The following is a 15,563-nucleotide window of genomic DNA, read 5'->3' as shown; positions in this document are numbered from 1 at the left end:
GGAGGAGGAGCTTAGAGAAGTGGGAAGTCTGGGAATGAGGGAAGAAGTTGAGGAGGGGGAGGAGGAGGAGGAGGAGGAGAAGGCTAACCTCGCTAACACTCCATTCCCTTCTCCATTCTCCCTTCCTTTACTTTCTCCATTTCTTCTCTTACATTCCACATTCATCCTAACCCTTCCCTTCCCTTCGCTTCTCCTTTCCTATCCATTCCATTTCCTTCCCTTCCTGTCCCGTCCCTTTCCTTTCCTTCCCTTCCCTTCCTCTCTCTCTCCCTCCTCCCTCTCTTTTTTTTTTTTTTCCTACATATAGAAAAAAAAAAAAAAAGAGAGAGAGAGAGAGAGAGAGAGAGAGAGAAGAGCTCTCTCTCTCTCTCTCTCTCTCTCTCTCTCTCTCTCTCTCTCTCTCTCTCTCTCTCTCTCTCTCTCTCTCTCTCTCTCTCTCTCTCTCTCTCTCTCTCTCTCTCTCTCTCTCTCTCTCTCTCTCTCTCTCTCTCTCTCTCTCTCTCTCCTATTGTTTCAAATTCAAGTATATCTTCTTTGGAAAGCACGTTTGTCTTCCTCCTCCTCCTCCTCCTCCTCCTCCTCCTCCTCCTCCTCTTGATTCCAGCTGCTTGGTATGACTCAGGACTCGGGTCAAGGAACGAGAGAGAGAGAGAGAGAGAGAGAGAGAGAGAGAGAGAGAGAGAGAGAGAGAGAGAGTGTTAATTGTTCGTTGAGTGAAGACGAAAGGAAGAAAACAAGATAGTGATTTGGAGGGAGAGAGTGAGAGAGAGAGAGGAGGGAGAGAGGGAGATGGGTGGAGGAGATTTATGGTGATGGAGGAAGGAGCAGAGGGAGGGTCAGTCTAGGGGCGGAGGAAAGGTGTTAGGTAAGGAGATAAGGAGGGATAGACGGGGGTTATGGAGGCCCTATAAGGAGGAGGAGGAGGAGGAGGGGGAGGGGAGGAGGACAATGTTGGGGGAGTTGATGTTGGTTTGTTCGAGAAGGAGGAGGACGAGGACGAGGAGAAGTAGGAAGAGAAGGAGGAGAAGATGAAGTTGGAGGAGGAGGAAATGACAGATGAGGAAGAAGGAAAAAGTATACAATATAAATATGTATTAGGAAGATAAGAATGATGAAACAATAGAGATGAGAAAATAGAGAGAAAGAGAAAATAAAAGGAAGAGAAGGAGATGAAGATGCCAGGTCTCTCTCCTTGATTAAAAAAAAAATGCCTGGCGTACTATTATTCTCTACGTTGTCTTTTATCCGTAATTGTTTTAGTGATTCTCTTTTTCTGTACTCTTTTTTTTTTTACTAGTGTTGATTGGTTTCTTAATTATTTCCGTTGTGCTACTTGTTCTGTTTTTTTTCTTTTCGCTATTAATGTTTTGATTGTGTTGCATATGAATGGTACTATTGTGTTGCTCTGACTTACTCACCATATGCACTGTAGGTTTTGGCTAGGTGTGTGTTGTTTTCTTTTCACTTTATATTATTTTTGTGTTGCATTTGGTTTGTCTTCTGTGTTGTCTGTATTGATTGTGTTGCATTGATTATCTATGTGTGTGTGTGTGTGTGTGTTGCGTGTGTTGCGGCGTGTCATGGCCAGACCAGATGGTTACGTCACGGCTGAGGTCATCATCTTGGTATTTCCTAGTGACCGCGAGGCTCACTGGAGGAGGAGGAGGAGGAGGGAGAGAGGGATGGAAGACGGTAAAGGAGGCTGGGTGACGAAAGAGGAGGTGAAGTAAAGAAAGGAAATATTGTGGTGAGGAAGAATCAAAGGAGGAGGAGGAGGGGAAGAGAGTAGATGAGAAAGAAAGACGTGTATATAGAGAGGTAGTAGAAAAGGAAAGGAAGAAGAGGGGGACTAGGTGGAGGAGGAGGAGGAGGCGGGGTAGAGCGGTTCAGTAACCCTTGAATGTTTCCTCTCCCATGAAGCATTGGGACGGAAGGGCAGGAGTGGGGAGGGAAGGGGGAGGGGCAGAAGACGTCGGGAAGTGGGGGATAGGAGAGGAGGCGACGGGAGGGAGGGGGAAGAGGGGATGTGAGGATGGTGTTAGTGGGAGGGGAAGGGAATGGTAAGAGGGCGGCTAGAAAGTGGAATAGGAAGGAAAGGCTAGCATTGAGAAGCGTGATAAGAAGCAGGAATGGTTGAGAAGAGAAATGGGTAGAGATTGAGACAGTAAGGCAAAGGACACAGGCAGGGATAGGTAGCAATGAGTGAGAAACAGCTGAAGAAGGCCTGAGAATAGTGATGGCGGCAAGGAAACTATAGAAAAAAGAAAGAGTGTTTGATTCAAGATATTTAGATAAAGAACATATGACAGGGAGCAGAAGAGAAAGAAGAGAGTAGCGACGACGGCCAGGGAAAAAGAGGGACAAGAAAGGCTGTTTAATTCATGATGCTTACACAAGGGACCGTTGACAGGGGGGCAGGAGAAGAGGTGAATCTTTGAGGACGGGAGACAGAGAAGGAATGATGGTGACAGGGAGCAGGAATGACAGGGCAGAAGATGGGAGGTTGATTATGGGGAAGATGGAAAGAGCATGAGACAGGGATGGGGAGGAAGGGGTTAGGCGCAGGGGGAGGAGACATGATTAGCAACGACAGGACGGCAGGGGCTTGCGGCAGAGTACAGGACGGCGGGGTTAAGAGGGAGGGGGTTGGGGTGCATCTTTCCTTTCTTGGCGTCCTCGTCTTGGCCTTGGCGGGAATGCTGATGGGAATGAGTAACGAGTGATGGGTAGAGGATGAGTATGTGGAGGGAATGAGGAAGAAAAGTAGACTCACCTTCGTCTCTTACTCTCCTCCGTCTTTCACTCTTCTTTCCTCTCTCCCTCCCTCCTTCCATCCCCTCTGGAATGCTGATGGAAATGAGCAACGAGTGATGAGTATGTGGAGGGAATGAGGAAGAAAAAGTATTGTCTCCTCTCTGTCTTCCACTCTTCTTCCGTCTTCCGTCTTTCCTCCCTCTCCTCTGTCTTTCACTCTCCTCCATCTTTCAATTTTCTTTCCTCCCTCCCTTCCTTCTCTTTTCTTCCCTCCTTCTCCCTCTCTTCGCCTTTCACTCTTCTCTCCGTCCTCCGTTTCATTTTCCGTCTTTCACTCTCCTTTCCCTCCTCTTTCCTTCCCTCACCCCTCACTCCCTTACTCCCGCCGTGCAGTGAGCGCCCGTGCACTAATGTATCTTTGTCTTCTTGTTAATGGTCCGCTGTCGTTGCTCCGCCGTGTCTCCTTTCATTACCTAACGCTGCCCCGCCCCGCCGCGACCAACCCCAAGCTGCAATACACAACAACATAACCACGTAACGCTACCTCGCAGTGCTCCATCCTGCTCCGGCAAAGGCTCTCAAGTTCATCTCCATCTGGTTCTCTTGTCTGATCTAGCTTCTACTATTCCTGGATTGCCACTCGGTCACTTCAGTCGTCAATTTCGTTTTAGCTCGGAGCGTGATATGACCTGCCTAAGCCCACGTCTTCTCAATCATAATAATGTATTCAGTCTGTCCGTTCTCTAATCCATGATATGATCCTCGCCCCCGACTTCTACCCGGCCTCTTGCAGACTCCTTACGTTCTTATGTTCTTATGTATTCCTGGACTGTCACTCTATTACTTTAGTCGTCTATGTTTTGTTAGTTCTAAGCGTGACATGGCCTGCCCAAGCCCACTTCTTATTCTTCATCTTAATAATGTATTCAGTCTGTCGCTCTTGTCACTTTGGCCGTCTCTCTGTTGTTAGATTTAAGCGTGATATGCCCTGTCCAAGTCCGCTTCTTATTCTCAATCATAATAATATATTCAGCCTTTGTCCGTTCCATAATCCATGATACTCGTTTCTTATATTTTCCTTTAAACTATACTTTACGAACTCTCACTGCACCAGAGATTCCTCCCCCCTCCCCCCCCCCTCTCTCTCTCTCTCTCTCTCAGCACCACCATAAATCTACCACATGTGTATTTAGTCTCTTTTCTCTAATCCATGATCCTAGCTTCTACATTTTCATCTTTATCCCTCTTAGCACACCTCCACAAGACCAGAGCTCCCCCCCCCCCCTTCTTAGCACCACCACAAAGCTACCACATGTGTATTCAGTCTGTCATTTCTTTAATCTATAATCCTCGCTTTACACACTTTCCTCTTTATTCCTCTTAGAGCACTCCCACAACTCAAGAGACTCCCCCCACCTCTTAACACCACCACAAAGCTACCACATACAACTCAACCCCAAGAACACTCCCTCATAAAATCTGTAACACCTGCAACACGTTAACCTGTACACCTTCCCGCAACACCGCCGCCCCGCCCTGTCGCCACGCCCTGCAGGGACATATTTGGCCGGCGCTCAGGACAGTGGCGCCGGCAGGAGGACGGCGGGCAGACGGCGGCCTTGACGGGCACGAATACGGGAGGCGATGGACGGGCGGGGCGCAGGGAGGGACGACGGGAAAGGAAAGTGACAAGGGAAGAAAGAAAGGAACGGGGACAGAGGAAAGAAAGAAGGGAAAGTGATGGAGTGGAGTGTGAAGGAGACATGGAAGAAGGAGAGAAAGAAGAGATAAAGAGGAAAGGGACAGTACAGAAAAGGAGAGAAAAGTGAAAGGGTGCGTGTGGAGAGACAAGGGAATAAAGAAGGGAAGAGAGACGGAGGAAAGAAAGAAGGGAAAGTGATGAGGTGGAGTGTGAAGGTGACATGGAAGTGGGAAAGAAAGGAGGGGGAAGAAGTAAAGGGAAAGAAAGGAGGGGGAAGAAGTAAAGTAAAGGTAAAGAAAGGAGGGGGAAGAAGTAAAGGGAAAGAAAGGAGGGGGAAGAAGTAAAGGGAAAGAAAGGAGGGGGAAGAAGTAAAGTAAAGGTAAAGAAAGGAGGGGGGAAAAGGAAAGGGGGGAAGTAAAATTAAAGGAAATAGAGAAAAAAAGGGAAAGGAAGTGAATGGAGAGAAAAATGTTGGAGGGAGGGAGACACAGTAGGGAGGGTGAGGTGGAAAGGGGGCAGACAGACGGGGAGGTATAGGGGAGGAAAGAAAGATAAGTATACGGTGGAGGAGAGGAGAGAAAAGAGAGAAAGGAAGCGAGTGGAAGGAAAAAATGTTGGAGAGAAAGAGATATATAGAGTGGGGGAGAGAGAGAGAGAGAGAGAGAGAGAGAGAGAGAGAGAGAGAGAGAGAGAGAGAGAGTGGGGGGGACAGACAGGCAGACTAATAAACCTCCCGCCGTTTTTCCTCCTTCTCCCCACCCCCCCACCCCCCATTCCTCCTCTTACCTCCAATCTGGCTCCTCCCTCCCTCTCTCTTTCTCTCCATCAAGCCCCTCCTTTCACGTCTTTCTCACTCTCTTGTTCTCCTTTTTATCCTTGCTTTTTCTTCTCTTCCCTGTCCCCCACCTTTCTCTTCCCTTTCCTCCCCTCCCCTTCCTTTCTCCTCCATATATCTTTCTTTTTCCCTTCTATTCCATCTCTTCCACTCCTCCCTCTTCTCGCAACCCACTCCACCCTCCCGTCTCTCTCTCTGTCTGTCTACTTATCTGTCTGTCTGTCTGTCTATCTATCTATCGTTGTTGTCGGGCGCTGTGGGTAATACCAAATGGTCGGGGTCGTCATGGGTAGCGTCGGTGGTCGGGGGTCGCGGCGCGGTAGTCAGGGATGCCAGGGCGGTTAGGAGTCGTGCAGAGGTCGCAGCGGGGTCACGGAGGGGTCGGGTCCTGTGCAGCCGGCCGTGTATGTCTGGCTGCCGAGTGTCGTGCTATGCCTTCCTAGTGCACGTGTGGGTACGAAGTCTTCCTGGCAGGTGACCGTGAAGGGTATGCAGAGCGGGGCAAGGGTGGGAAGGGTATAGGCAAGGTTTAGTGAGGATGTCGCGGTACTCTGGGAGCTCTGGAAAGATGTCTAGAGGTTGTAAGGCTCTACTGTGCATGTGTGGGTACGAAGTCTTCCTGGCAGGTGACCGTGAAGGGTATGCAGAGCGGGGCAAGGGTGGGAAGGGTATAGGCAAGGTTTAGTGGGGATGTCGCGGTACTCTGGAAGCTCTGGAAAGATGTCTATATGGAAGAAGGAGGTTGTAAGGCTCTACTGTGCATGTGAGGGTACGAAAACTGGTTGGAAGGTGACCGTGAATAGTATGCAAAGCGGGGCAAAGGAGGGAAAGGGGAAAGGCATAGACATTTTTTCCTTCCAGTCGCTTCCTTTCTTCTCCTTACTCTCCTCCACCGTATACTTATCTTTCTTTCCTCCCCTTTACCTCCCCGTCTGTCTGCCTCCTTCCCTCCTCCCCCATCCCTCCTGTCTCTCCCTCCCTCCAACATTTTTCTCCCCACTCACTTCCTTTCCCTTTTTTTCTCGCTCTCCTTTCCCCATATACTTCCCTTTCTTTCCTTAACTTTACTTCCAGCTTGCGGTAGGTTGTAGAAACTCTGGAAAGATGTCTATTAGGAAGGAGGGGGTTGTAAGGCTCTCCTGTGCGTGTAGGAGTACGAAGACTTACTGGGGGAAGGTTTTAGACAAGGTTTAGCGATGATACGACTGCCCTTCCATCTGGCGACAGGTTCTAGAGGCTCTGGAAAGATGTCTATTAGGAGGAAAGGGGTTGTAATGTTCTCCTCTGCATGTGTGGGTACGAAGGCCTGGTGGTTCATAAGGAGGGTGGGCATGCAGGGCTGGGGGCGAGACATGGTTGGGGTTTGAGGTTAGGCGAATGCGGTTTTGAGGGAGCTGAGAAATTATGGAGGAGGGAGATGTAAGGCTTGGCAGAGTAATGGTTTGTGTGGGAGGACTGTTGTAGCTGGGGATTACGGGATGTAGGGAGTAAGGTGAAGGAATGAAGGGTTATGGTGTGGGGATTAGAGGATGTAGGGAATAAGGTGAAGGATGAAGGTTTGTGGTGTGAATCTAAAAAGTTATAACGGATTTCAAGGATTAGGAGAATGGGAAGCTATGTGTCTATATGGTGAAGTAAAAAAAAAAAAAAAGGAGAGAGAGAGAGAGAGAGAGAGAGAGAGAGAGAGAGACAAACAGTAAAAGGGGAGAAAGATTACGGTCATGTCACCTTCAACGTCCCATTTTGGTGCCCAGACAAAGAGATGGGAAGGGCAACACACACACACACACACACACACACACACACACACACACACACACACACACACACACACACACACACACACACACACACGAACACACAGACACACACATGCACCCTCGGCAGATCTCACTTTCACTTGCCCGGCAGCCACCTAGGAGGGTATTTCACACACACACACACACACACACACACACACACACACACACACACACACTGTCCAGTCTTCTTATCCTTGTTTTCTCTTCCTTTCCCTTCCTTCCTTTTTGTCTCCCTTCCCTCCTATTCTTGTGTTTTCTCGTCACTTTCTCCTTTTCTGTCTTCCTCCATTCTTATTCTTCTGTTTTCTCTTTCCTTTCCCCTTTTTTGTCTTCTTACCTTCAGATAAGAGACAGACAGACAGACAGACACACCCAGGAAGCGGCCCAGGACAGGAAACAATTTTATCCGCTCTTCCTTTTGTGCTTTCTTTTTCCTCCTCTTCCTCCTTTTCTTTTGCCTCCATCCGTGTCTCCTTCCTCCTGCCTCCATTCGACTCCTCCCTCTCCCTCCCTGCCTCCTCCTTTCCCTTCCTTCCTTCGATTACACCCTTGACACTTTTTTCCTCCTGTCTGACTTTCTGTTCTGTTCTGTCTGTCTGTCTGTATGTATGTATGTATATATGTATGTATGTATGTGTGTCTGGTGGTCTGTTTGTGTGTATGTGTCTGTCTCTCTCTCTCTCTCTCTCTCTCTCTCTCTCTCTCTCTCTCTCTCTCTCTCTCTCTCTCTCTCTCTCTCTCTCTCTCTCTCTCTCTCTCTCTCTCTCTCTCGGCAATAATTACGCAATGGTGACGCTTCTTAATTACCCTGGGAGAAAGGGAGGAAAGAAGAGGAGGGAGGGAGGAAAGAACGAGGGAGGAGGGGAGGGGGGAGGAAATAAGGAGAAAGAACAAGGGAGGGAGAGAGAGAAGTGATGACAAAACAAAGAGAAAATAGGAAGAGGAGGAGGAGGAGGAGAAACACAATAATAATAATAATAATAATAATAATAATAATAATAATAATAATAATAATAATAATAATAATAATAATGATAATAATAAAAGGAAGCAGAAGAAAGGAAAATAACAGCTGTGCGTAGTAGCCTAGTAGGTGAAGGAAGGTGAGGGGGGGGAGGAAGGGGGGGAAGGAGGACAAAGACAGCTTGGAGGAGGAGGAGGAGGAGGAGGAGGAGGAGGAGGAGAAAGGTAAAGTCACGCCCTCACATCTGCAACATTTTTTTTTTTTTTCCGAGACGAGAGAGAGAGAGAGAGAGAGAGAGAGAAAGGAGGTGGTGAAAGGATACATATTTTAAGACACCAAAACTACACCTTTCTTTCTTTCATTCTCTCTTTTTTTATTATTTTCTCGTTTCCTCGTTACCTCCTCACTCCCTTTTTCTCTCTCCCCTCTCCTCCACCCCCCCCCCCCTCGTGACCCGCTCGTGACCCCTGCGAGTGGGTGTGGTCAGTAACCCTCGCCTGACCTGACCTTATGCTCCTGCTTGTGTGACCTTTCCTCCACGCGTGATTCACCCAGGCCATAGCAGGTGGTGAGAGAGAGAGAGAGAGAGAGAGAGAGAGAGAGAGAGTCGAAACAAGATGAATAAAAAGTTGTAATGCAGTATTTAAAGAGAGCAAAAAAGTGAACATTATTAAATTAGAGACGAAGAGTTGTTAAGAAAAGGTGTGTACGTACAAATGGGAATACACACACACACACACACACACACACACACACACACACACACACACACACACACACACACACACACACACACACGTACATACAGTTACACACCTATTTTACTCGTTTCGTGAAGTTGTTTGCTTGATTTCCAACCCTTAGGCGATGGCTCCACACTTTCCCTCAATTTCTCCGCCCACAATCCTCCTCCTCCTCCTCCTCCTCCTCCTCCTCTTTGCTTTTCCTTCCTTCCTCCATCTATTTCCTTCCTTTACACCGTCATACTTTCATATTCCTCTTTTTACTCTTTATTTTCATCTCCTTCCTCTCATCCTTCCTTTCCCATCTTTCTCATCCCTTTCCCGCCTTCTCTTCCCCTCCATTCTTTCTTCTTCTATTTCTTTTCCCAACCTCCTCATCCTTTCATATTCCTCTTCTTACTCTTTATTTTCATCTCCTTCCTCTCATCTTTCCTTTCCCATCTTTCTCAATCCTTTCTCTCTCCCCTTCTTCCCCTCCATTCTTCGTTCTTCTATTTCTTTTCCCAACCCCCTCATCCTTTCTTATCCTCTTCTTACTCCCTACTTCTATCTTCTTCCTTTTTCTCCAGTCTTCCTCAACTCTTTCTCTCCCTCTCCTCCCCAGCCTTCTTCTTCGTCCTTCCTCGACCGCCCATATCTTCCTTTCCTCCCCTTTCTCTCGTCGCCTTTCAAAACCTTCCTTCAGCGTTAATCCTCATCCTTCTTTGGTCTTTCCGTCCTTCATCAGCCACCCACACCTACACCCTTCCCCCCTCTACCTCCCTCCGCACGCTTCTCCATTTTTCTCTCTTCCTCACTTCCTTCTAACCTATTTTCCTTCACCTCTAAACTAAAATGTCATTCGTCATTTATTTCTTGTCATTCTCTGTCCTTCCTCCACCACCTACGTTCCCTTTCCCTCCCTCATTCCTTCTCTCATACGCCCCTCATTCTTTTTCTTTCTTCTGCGTCCTTCCCTTGACTTTCCTTTCTCAAAATTCTTCAGACTTACTCGTCATTCCTTCCCTGTCATTTGTTGGTATCGTCCCTCCCTCGTTACCTTCATCTCTTTATCCGTCATCCCACACACTCCTTCGTCCCTTAATCATCTAGCCATCTCCTTCCCCTTAATTCATCTCTTTATCTTCTCGCATCTCCTGTCTTCATTTCTTTCTCCTTATTTCTTATGCTAGTTACTCCTTCTACTTTCATACTTTCTTCTTTCTCATGCTCCTTCTTTTTCCTCCCTTCCTCCTCATCTTCCTTTTTCTCCTCTTCCTTCTCTTCATCTTCTTCCTTCTCCTCTTCCTCCTCCTTTTGCTGTAAGTCTTCGCAGTTACGCCTTCCCAATCATGATAATCTTCCTCCTCCTCCTCTTCATCCTCTCCCTCCTCTAATCTCTCCTTTCCAGACTCCTTTATCATCTTCCTCATCTCTCTCTCTCTCTCTCTCTCTCTCTCTCTCTCTCTCTCTCTCTCTCTCTCTCTCTCTCTCTCTCTCTCTCTCGCTCCTTTTCCTCCGTTCCTCTTTTTCCCTCCTTTTTCTCCCTTCCTGCCTCCGTGCCCGTCCGTCTTTCCTTCCTTCTCTCCATTCTTTCCTCTCCCGATTCTTCTCTCCCTCCTTTCTCCGCTCTTTCCCATCCACCTCTCCTTCCCATCTTCTCACCATTCCTCCGTGTACCCATTCTTCCCTGCCTCCATTTTCTCTCTAGCGCCATTCTCCCTTCCTCTATCTCCCCACCTACCTCCCCTACTCCTTCCCTTCTCTCTTCGCATTAATCAGTCAGTCAGTCAGTCAGGGAGGATTTCTCTTAAGAATGTGAGTTCCGGGTTGACATATTTGGTCACTTTGTGTGTGTGTGTGTGTGTGTGTGTGTGTGTGTGTGTGTGTGTGTGTGTGTGTGTGTGTTCCGTCTTCGTGGTGTACGTGTCAGCCATATTTTGTGCATATCACGTACGTATTTTATGGCATGTCCTTTTTTTGTCTTCCTTGGGTGCAGCTCGCTTTAAATACACCCACACAGAGGAGGAGGAAGGGTAGAGTGGAGAAGATAGATGTAATGGAATGGGGTAAGAGAAGGGGAGACGATGAGGTAGGAGGAGAAGAAAGGAGAGAGTGGGATGATGGGGAGAGGGGAGGGAAGGAGAGGGGAATGGGGAAGGGAGAGAGGAGGGGAGAGAGTTCAGCCTTGAGGTGCAGCCGTGCCAACTCTCCCCCTCCCTCACCCACATTTCTCCCATCCCTCCCGTCCCCTCTCTCCCCTTCTGGCACTCCTACCTTCCCTTATCTCCCCATCCTCCCCCTCTTCTTCCCTCTCGCTTCATTCCCTTCCCTTCTTATCTCTCCATCCCTTCATTTCTCTTCCCTTCCCTTTGCCTACACATTATGAAAAGGGGCAAGAGAAATAGGAGTCGGAGAGAGAGAGAGAGAGAGAGAGAGAGAGAGAGAGAGAGAGAGAGAGAGAGAGAGAGAGAATAAGGGGAGGGGGTAAAATTGAACGGAGGGAGGGTGAGGAGGAGAACAAAAAATGAGTCATGTCGATATTTTCTGCCGCCTTTGATGTCGTTTTCATTTCACTAGACAAACGTGAGAAACCTTAACACATTTATTTGCACGGAATGAACGATAAAGAGGAGAATGGCCGATTGACTGCCCCCAATCATTCTTTTTTTGCTCTGGTTGGCCTCGTTTCACAACCACCGGGCGAGGGAAGGAAAGGCGGCCGACACGCGTATCGATGCAAGCGAGTTATGACTTGTCGCTGTGTATTCAACGCGGCCAACGAGAAAGACGGGCCGCGTTGGGAGGGGTGTCGCGTTACATGTCGGAGAAAGGCCAGCCACTCAGCCACCTTCTAAGCCGCCCCTTCCAAGAGCCAGCCCCTTAGCCGCTTTACAAACCAGCCAGCCACCCAGCGTTAAGAGTGAGGTCAGAATTCATTACAAAAGCAGCATTTGTATCTTTGAAGCTTGTAGAAGGATTAGCATTGTAAACATAACATAAGTAGTTGTTTACAAATGCTGGAGGCTTACTATGAGCAGGAAATATGTTCTCGAAATCCTGTTGCCGTAGAGAAAAAATAGGCAAAAAGTTCACTTCAAGGGTATCATCTGTATCATCGGACCTCGGAAGGGAATTCGCATCATACACACAACATCAATAATTGTTTATGAATTGCTGGACACATAATATGAGCAAAAAAATTGTCCATGGAATCCTGTTTCTATAAAGAGGATCTGAAAATGCTAGAGATAAAAAGCCCAAAGAAAATAGCTAAAATTTACGCCCCGTTACCTAACAGACGGACCCGAAGAAACTCCTACATAACAGCGGGTCAGGTTTTCACTGTTTTAAGCAAGTCTAGTCACTAATGTCAGCTGACGGAACAGGTTTAGGGACTGTTTTTACGTACCTTGCTATTTTTGAGTCTGCGTACACCTGGGGAAACCTGGGGAAGGCGAGGTGGCGACCCGGATGTGACACTCTGCCCCGCGTCATGGGATTAGGAAGTCTCATACACGGGAGTCACGAAGGGCACGAAGGGCAAGGAGACGGAGTTAAGCTGACTGTCTTCAACCTTTTCAAGTCCCGTATGTTTCACCCTTTATAATTTGACGTCACTGTTTTCATGCTGATTAAACTCCTCTGAGATTGCTGACTGTCCTTGATCTGCCTTCTTTACTATAATCGATTCATGTCTTCAGCCTTTTAGAGTCAACCGCACAGTGTCTCCCTATGAAGTCTTATGTCACTCTTTCCATGCTTACTCCACTCCTCAGAACTTGCTAACTGTCCCTGATCTGCCTCTTTATCATAACTAATACACGTCTTCAATCTCTTAAAGTCCTCGGCATAGTGTCTCCCCCTGTAATCTTATGTCGCTGTTTTCTTTTTTTTGCTTACTCCACTTCTAAGACCTTGCTAACTGTCCCTGATCTGCCTCTCTTCCGCATAGTGTCTTCCCTTGTAATCTTATATCGCTGTTTTCTTTTTTTTGCTTACTCCACTTCTAAGACCTTGCTAACTGTCCCTGATCTGCCTCTTTATCATAACTAATACACGTCTTCAATCTCTTAAAGTCTTCCGCATAGTGTCTCCCCTTGTAATCTTATATCGCTGTTTTCTTTTTTTTGCTTACTCCACTTCTAAGACCTTGCTAACTGTCCCTGATCTGCCTTCTTTATCATAACTAATACACGTCTTCAATCTCATAAAGTCCTCTGCATAGTGTCTCCCCTTGTAATCTTATGTCGCTGTTTTCATGCTGACTTAACTCCTCAGAACTTGCCAACTGTCCTTCATCTGCCTCCTTTATCTTAACTAATTCCAGTCTTCAACCTTTGAGAGCTCGCCGCATAGTGTCTTCCCTTGTAATCTTATGTCGCTGTTTTCATGCTGACTAAACCCCTCTGAACTTGTCACATGTCTTCAGTCCGCCTCCTTCACCTTAACATATTCACGTCTTCAACCTTTTAAGTCTGCCGCATAGTGTCTCCCCTTGTAATCTTATATCGCTGTTTTCATGCCGACTAAACTCCTCTAAACATGCTGTCCCTGCTCTTCCTTCTTCACCATAACTAATTACCTCGACAAAGCGCACCTTACCCTACCTGTGCCTTCAAGTGTCCCCTGTTAATGGGTCTTGTCAGTAAACACGAGTACATGAACACGCGATGGGTATGGTGTCCGGTTATTCATGGGCGGGGAGAGAACACCGGTTTTCCGCGTGTCCCTTTGTGTCCACGTGTTGGGGTGTGTAATTAGGGACCTACCTGAGGCTCGCTTGGTCAGGTTACCACAAAGGTGCTCACGGGGGCGGGGACTGGCTGCCTTTCTGCCTTCCCAAACAGCCATACCTTGCCCCACTTCACCGCCCCTCCCTTCCTTCACCGCCCTCCGACCATACCCATAGCCTCCCTCACTCCTCTCGTTCATTCTCCATTCCCTCAGTTTCTTCCCGCTACCTTCCACTCACTCCTTACATCTCCCTCCCTCTCCTTCCACCTTCCCTCATACCTTCCCTCCCTCCAGTTTCTCCCCGCTACTTTCCACAAACTCCTTACATCTCCCTCCCTCTCCTTCCACCTTCCCTCATACCTCCCTCCGACCATACCAACAGCCTCCCTCACTCCTTCAGTCCACCCTCCACTCCAACAGTTTCTAACCTCCACCTCTCATCCACTTTTTACCTCCCCCTCCCTCCTCTTCCACCCTCGCAGGCTCTCCCTCCCATCACTGGAAAAAATCGTCTTCCTGTTTAATTTTCCTAGACGGTGCGTGTGTGGCTGCTGGGTGTGGCTTTGTGTGTGTTTGTGTGTTTAATTTAATACTGAAGGAAATTAAAATGAATATAACGGGGGGATGATAAGGGAGAGGGGGAGTTGAAGCGAGGCACAAATGGGACAGACATATAATACCCGAGCTACAGAATGGGAGACTATCTATTTGGACATGGGGAAAGAGGTAATCACGGACACAGAAAGGACATAGTGTGGGTAAGCATATGCGTGTAGGGTGTGCGGAGAAATGGGGGCGAGGATAGATGCAGACAAGGGGTGACATTTAAGCCATGGGTCGGTGTGGGTGAGTGTCTCCGGGTTTGGACATGTGGAGGGGGAGAGGGTAGGTTGAGGGGGACATGTGTAAGGGGTGAGGGTGAGGTGAGGCGGACATGTGTGGGCAGGAGCGTCAGTTAGGGGTGAAGGAGCTAGGAATAGAGGGAGGAAGGGAGTCAGCCACGCCCGCCGCCCACACGCAGCCTTGAGTCACAGAACCCACGCCCAGACCCGCCCTAGTCCTGCCCCGCCCACACCTGCTACACTTAACAACGGGGCTTGACTTTTATTTTTTTTGGAACAAGGGGACTGAAGGGGAAGGGGAGGAGAGGGCTCGTCTGCACCCGCCTATATAATTTCTCTCAGTTTTACGGCTATTTCTGTCACCCCGTCTGTCTGCCCCAGTTTGTAGCGCAGCTTTCATATCCCACATTCACTTCTCTCCTATTCCGCGGCACACATACACAAGTGCCTCCTCATACGTGTCCGCGAGGGGTGCCAGCGTCGTATTCTCAAACGCTTTTGGCTCTCACAACAAAGAATCCCAAACGCCACAAAAGAGATTATTCGGGTTCTCAGGAGTGTTTTTCGTATCCATACTGCAGAAGCCTTGTCAAACCATCACTAGGCTCGTAAAACTACCCATGGAAATACCCACAACATCGACGGAAGCCTTATCAAATGTGCGTGTTTAAGAATATGGCCCTCGTAAAACTACCAATGGAAATACCCACAACATCTACGGAAGCCCTATCAAATGTGTGTGTTTAAGAATATGGCCCTCAGAGTCACAGGCCAGCCCTTGAATGAAATGTCTGGGAATGACGCGCGGGAAACCTAACACGTCTGGGTTCGGTAATGGTGTGAACAGTTTTCTTGTCGCGGTGACGGACGGGAAGTGTGTTTGTGTGTTTATGTGTGTGTGTGTGTGTGTGTGTGTGTGTGTGTGTGTGTGTGTGTGTGTGTGACGCGTGTTGGTGCTCCCTGGTGCCGCCTTGCCAGCCTCGTAATAAGGTAATGAGGGTGTTTTGGTCCGCGTAATTCTATCCATCATCCTGCCGTGTGTGTGTGAGCGGCGATTACCACCGTCACTTGCTCCCACAACCACGACCATAGTTTTTGTGTCTTTGTGTGTGCATGTGCGTCTGTGTGTGTTGTGCGGTGTTTTGGGGGTGCCTCGTGTTATGTGTGCGTTTGTGCGTGTATGAGAGGGGAGGAGGAAGGTAGAT

At 48.2% G+C, this 15,563-nt stretch overlaps 1 protein-coding gene across 4 annotated transcripts in view; it reads left to right on the top strand.

Annotated features, from left to right (window-relative positions):
- LOC127007397 (uncharacterized) overlaps positions 1 to 15,563 on the top strand; it is a 236,880-nt gene that overhangs the window by 11,280 nt on the left and 210,037 nt on the right. The gene's annotated exons all lie outside the window — the stretch shown is intronic.

This window comes from Eriocheir sinensis, chromosome 35 (assembly GCF_024679095.1).
Source record: "Eriocheir sinensis breed Jianghai 21 chromosome 35, ASM2467909v1, whole genome shotgun sequence".
NCBI classification, from domain to species: domain Eukaryota; kingdom Metazoa; phylum Arthropoda; class Malacostraca; order Decapoda; family Varunidae; genus Eriocheir; species Eriocheir sinensis.
This window is presented reverse-complemented; position numbering and strand designations above follow the sequence as displayed.